The following is a 6,000-nucleotide window of genomic DNA, read 5'->3' on the forward strand; positions in this document are numbered from 1 at the left end:
CTTCAAAGTGATTTAAAAAGGGTCCGAAGCCAGAGTACGCCTTGTGTCCGTCAGCAAGTAGAAAAAAGCCAATATCGACATGCAAATCACTCCAACTGAAAAAGAGAAACGCCAAGAGGAGGCAATCATATCAGCAACATTTGTACAATATAATGCGACGCCAGGACTGTAAGGTTTTCCACAATCAGGACATATGCCAGACTTAGTCACCCCTTCACGTGTTTGTGAGTGGCTGCTTCTAACGGGGGCTGAAGAATGCGGTTCCATTTACTTATGAAGTTGTAGCGATGCATTTTGTGCGATTGAGCCGTCAGTCAGGGGAAATTAACGAGTCTGCTGATTGCACTGCTGGTAATTACAGAGTGCAGCTGGAGCACTGCTGTGTCAAGCCTCCAGATATTTTAAGCTTACGTCTGTCCTTTCCTCCTACAGCAGGTCAAGTAATGCTCTGCAGAGGATCAGCAAAAGGCTCTTCGCTAACCTCTGACGGGATACAGTAAAACAAGCATGGAGGACGATCAGACACTATAGTACATGAGAGATTCCTTCAACCTCAAGTCATTGCAAGCAGCTCTCAATTTTTGACTCAACAATTCAGAAATGTGTTGGATATCAATCTTTTTAACGGTATGGACGTCTTGGCACAGTATTTTGGAGCTTACATAGTGCAAAGGGTTCATAGAGGTTGGTAGTTTCTCTGTCAGGTTCTAGCAGGAATTATTTTATAAGTCGTCAATTATATTCTCACCTGTTGGATTGATTATAATTGACTTTTTCTTATTTGAATATTGACCTGGCAATGGTTTTACGGCAGACTAAACCTCTTTTAAGCACTGTACCTTGGAGTCCTTTAATGTTGACCTAGTCATCTAAAACATATGGCTTTGTTTGCTCTAGTTTTTACTCAAACGTAGGTTACATAAGATAAGGTAAGATAATCCTTTACTGTCACACATGGGGAAATTTTGTTGTTACAACGCAGTAGAAACAGGAGGAAAGGACAGATTATAGGAAGTTTCAAAAAAACACTCTTAAGAGAAGAACTCTTATGAACAAAATAAAAAAACTCTTATTAACAAAACCCCTCTCCTATCTTAATAGGAAATGGAGGGGGGGGGATTAAATAGATAAATAAAGATAAAAATAAGATAATATTAAAATAATAATAATAAAGTAAAGTAAAAATAGCTAGCACAAAATATGGTATATGGATAATATGGCTAAAAATGCATGCATATTAATTTTTGTGTGTGTGTGTGTGTGTCTGTATTGATTTATTTTTTTGAATTTAGTACACCAATAAAGACTAGTATGATTTAACTCAAATAAATCAATACAGTTCTCTGAAATCTGAAAGGCTATGCTTGGTCTCCCTCTTGTTCACTTTGTACTTGGTTCTATTGGACATTCAAAAACAATCGGTGGTGTTACAGTTGATGGAATGGAACATAAAATTCCCTGCTACATGGATGATAGTTTATTATTTTTGACCAAGCCAGAAATGTCCATACCTAATGTGATGCATTGTTCTGTATCTATTCCAGATTTTCTCCCAATTTCTGGTTATTTGGTGAGTGGGTTAAAACAATCTCAAGATTTATATGGCAAGGCAAAAAAAAACGTGTATCTGATTCTAAACTTTTTTTTTTTTTTTAAATGATTTTATTTCAGCTCAAATTAGAGCATTACTGTACTGGTATGACCCAAAGTATGAAGCTCAATGGAAAATATTGAGTGTAGTGTGGTGCCGGAGGTTCCTGTACAGGTCTTACTGGCAGACAACAAACAGATGGGTTTTAGGGAGGAAATTTATAATCCCTAGGTCAAATCTGTGCTTAAAACCTGGGAAGAGCTGATCAAATCAAACAAACTAAACAAAGATGTGAAAATCCTAACCTTGTAGGTAAAATGTTTTGTATCCAATTGTATCAGAAAACCAAATGAAAAGCTTTGATATGTTGAAGATATCCTTCAACATATATTAACTGTTTTGTGAACTATGTTTTCACACCATATGCCTTTTAAGAAAATGTTCACCATGTTCTGCCAAAAGATTTGGGAGTTTTGGATGCCAACTTTCGATGTCTTGGCTTTAAATGCATCTTGACAGTGAGTGAATAAATACACAGCACATATGTAACTGTGCAGGTGTTCCGTATATGCTTAAAACAAAAGAGAAACTTAACATGATAATCAGCAGTGAGCTGACACCAGGCTGGTTTGTTTGCATATTTATTTTGAGTTATAATAATAAATGATAAATATAGCCGCAAGCGGCAATGATCGGCCCTCGCCACGCCGCCGCCACACCGCCGCCACGCCGCAAGAGGAGGGGGCGCTAACGCGCCCCAATTGTCCTTTTATTACGCCTACTGCTGAATCTGAATCTTCTCCCCTTTGTTTTACCATCAAAAAGCTATTTTATTTTGAATTCTTGGCAAAATGTGCGGCTTTGCCGCACAGACACCGTGACTCTTTGAATGAAAATGTGGATAACTTTTGATGGTCCACACCTGAAGATGAGTCTCACCAAATTTCAGGTTAATAGGGCTGACGCCCTGGGAGGAGTTTGTGAAAGTCTAAAGTGTAAACATGTTCTGGCGATTTCCCCATTGGAATAACATGGAAGGTTTCGGTGATCGTTATGGCAACGCCATAACAATTATGACATGGGTCTCATTGACTTTTTTGATGGGGATGCTAAAATTGAGTTGTGTGTCAGATTTCATATAATTTCGCAAAACTAAACATTTAACCTCCATATAAAATCTGTAGGGGGCGCTGTGGCGCCAAATTAATGTATTTCACTTCAAGTAGGTTTAGGGCAAAGAGTTTAACAACTGATTCTAATTTGACGCAATTCGGACTTAATCCGCGCAAACGGCAGAAATTTTAAATATGGGAGATTTCTGAAATTCTAGCTACAGTTTGCGGCTTCGCCGCACAGAGACCGTGAGAGGTATCAATGTAATTTGGATAACTTTTGATGTCCCACTCCTCAGTAGCATTTTCACCAAATTTCAGCTTTTTAGGGCCAACGCCCTGGGAGGAGTTCGTAAAAGTACGACGTTTGGAAAAACTCCGAAGTCATGTTTAGCCATTTTTGAAGCAATATGGCCGACATTTGGTTGGGCGGACGGCGTTGCCGTAATAATATTTTTTACTTCTCTTGTCACCATCTACCTCTGCGCCAAATTTCATGATTCTACGATCAGATTTTTTTTGGGTCATTTCCCATCTCTCAATGCATTCTTGGTACATTTGGGGGCGCTGACGCGCCAATTTTTTTTATTTTAGAAAAGGGAAATAGCCAGAATGTAGAGAGGCACGATTTTTAGAGGTGTGAACATTTTTGTGACTTTTCGTCAATGTTCACTGGGTGAAAAATAGGGGGGTTGGTCCCGAGAAGAAGAAGAAGAAGAAGAAGAAGAAGAAATATAGCCGCAAGCGGCAATGATCGGCCCTCGCCACGCCGCCGCCACGCCGCCGCCACACCGCCGCCACGCCGCAAGAGGAGGGGGCGCTAACGCGCCCCAATTGTCCTTTTATTACGCCTACTGCTGAATCTGTGACGCTGTCACATCTTCTCCCCTTTGTTTTACCATCAAAAAGCAATTTTATTTTGAATTCTTGGCAAAATGTGCGGCTTTGCCGCACAGACACCGTGACTCTTTGAATGAAAATGTGGATAACTTTTGATGGTCTTGAAGATGAGTCTCACCAAATTTCAGGTTAATAGGGCTGACGCCCTGGGAGGAGTTTGTGAAAGTCTAAAGTGTAAACATGTTCTGGCGATTTCCCCATTGGAATAACATGAAAGGTTTCGGTCATCGTTACGGCAACGCCATAACAATTATGACATGAGTCATTGACTTTTTTGATGGGGATGCTAAAATTGAGTTGTGTGTCAAATTTCATATAATTTCGCAAAACTAAACATTTAACCTCCATATAAAATATGTAGGGGGCGCTGTGGCGCCAAATGAATTTATTTCACTTCAAGTAGGTTTAGGGCAAAGAGTTTAACAACTGATTCTAATTTGACGCAATTCGGACTTTATCTGCGCAAACGGCAGAAATTTTAAATATGGGAGATTTCTGAAATTCTAGCTACAGTTTGCGGCTTCGCCGCACAGAGACCGTGAGAGGTATCAATGTAATTTGGATAACTTTTGATGTCCCACTCCTCAGTAGCATTTTCACCAAATTTCAGCTTTTTAGGGCCAACGCCCTGGGAGGAGTTCGTAAAAGTACGACGTTTGGAAAAACTCCGAAGTCATGTTTAGCCATTTTTGAAGCAATATGGCCGACATTTGGTTGGGCGGACGGCGTTGCCGTAATAATATTTTTTACTTCTCTTGTCACCATCTACCTCTGCGCCAAATTTCATGATTCTACGATCAGATTTTTTTTGGGTCATTTCCCATCTCTCAATGCATTTTTGGTACATTTGGGGGCGCTGACGCGCCAATTTTTTTAATTTTAGAAAAGGGAAATAGCCAGAATGTAGAGAGGCACGATTTTTAGAGGCGTGCAAATTTTTGTGACTTTTCGTCAATGTTCACTGGGTGAAAAATAGGGGGGTTGGTCCCGAGAAGAAGAAGAAGAAGAAGAAGAAAGAAAGAAAGAATAATATTCCGATGCGAAAACAATGTTTCCCATTTTTCAAATATCATAAACTATACATTTTCGGAAAGCGCTTGCGCTTTCCTACCTCATGGTGTGGGTCCCTGGTCACTGACGGGTACTTTCGATAATTTTGAGTGGGCTCCGCCCACTTTGTGTTTTTGGCCCTCTATACAGTAATAATGTTCAATTTTTGCCTTACATGCTTATATGCACGGAACATGCAAGAGATGGGGAACGTATTCGTGAGCTACTTAGCGCAAATGAGTGCTTTATATGGGGATGACGACCGCTTCGCGGTCGTCATCCCAATGTAAAGTGCTCGTTTAGTGCGAACTTTTGCACGGGCTTCGCCCGTTTACAACGGTAATGTTCCATTTTCCTACAACTAATTAGTATGCACGGGGCGTGCATGAGTGGAGGAGTGCGTTAGTGAGTGTTTGGAAGTGGGCGAGCGCTTCGCGCTCGATTTTGTGCGCACTACGTGCGCACTTTCGCAGCCGTGCTTCGCACGGCCTTACGAGATTAATAGGCCTCTCGCCAGCTTGTGGCGCTCGGGCCTAATTACAACACTTTTCACTTTTCCAGGACACGCTGGAGAGACTATGTCTCTCGGCTGGCCTGGGAACGCCTCGGGATTCCCCCGAAGGAGTTAGAGGAAGTGTCTGGGGAGAAGAAAGTCTGGGAGTCCCTGCTCAGACTGCTGCCCCCGCGACCCGGCCCCGGATAAAGCGGCAGAAATGGATGGATGGATGGATGGACAACACTTTTCAAGATGCCTTTTTTGCATAATAATGGCAATTAACACAGGCATACTGTCACTTATGCCAGCTGTTATTCTTTGTTGCTACAATATCAATTTACATGTATTATTATGGGCATTTTAGCCCCACCGCATATTCCGCAAACCACAGTGCTGAAGCACGCAAAGTTACCGCAAGGGAAATTGTTTAACCAGGACGGCTCCTAACGGAGTTAATCTGTTGGAAAAATGAAAAAATGTATCTCACTCACTACTCACAGGGAAATTCTAACTGTTGGATAAGTTGTTGTTGCCAGGCACACCATAATAATGTTTTTTGGGAGTGTCCTGTTCAGAGATCAGAAGTGTTCTTCTATTTAAGTTTATTTTTTACTTTATTATATAGATATGAATTCTGTTTTTACTGACATTTCAAGGACCTGTGTCAGTCTATAGAACTACAGTCAAAGGTGAGGCAAGCAGCAGAAGAAGTTTTTCGTGTTGTTATAAAGTTTTAGACAGAAAAAAGTCAGAACACCTTTTCAGCTTTGTTGCTTTCACCTGGAGTTATCCAGGAACTCCACAGGGCTGTGTACTTTCTCCTTTGCTCTTCTCCCTGTACACAAACTGCT

The sequence above is a fragment of the Eucyclogobius newberryi genome, unplaced genomic scaffold (assembly GCF_026437365.1).
Source record: "Eucyclogobius newberryi isolate DKJ021-1_F unplaced genomic scaffold, fEucNew1.0.hap1 SCAF_2, whole genome shotgun sequence".
Classification (NCBI taxonomy): domain Eukaryota; kingdom Metazoa; phylum Chordata; class Actinopteri; order Gobiiformes; family Gobiidae; genus Eucyclogobius; species Eucyclogobius newberryi.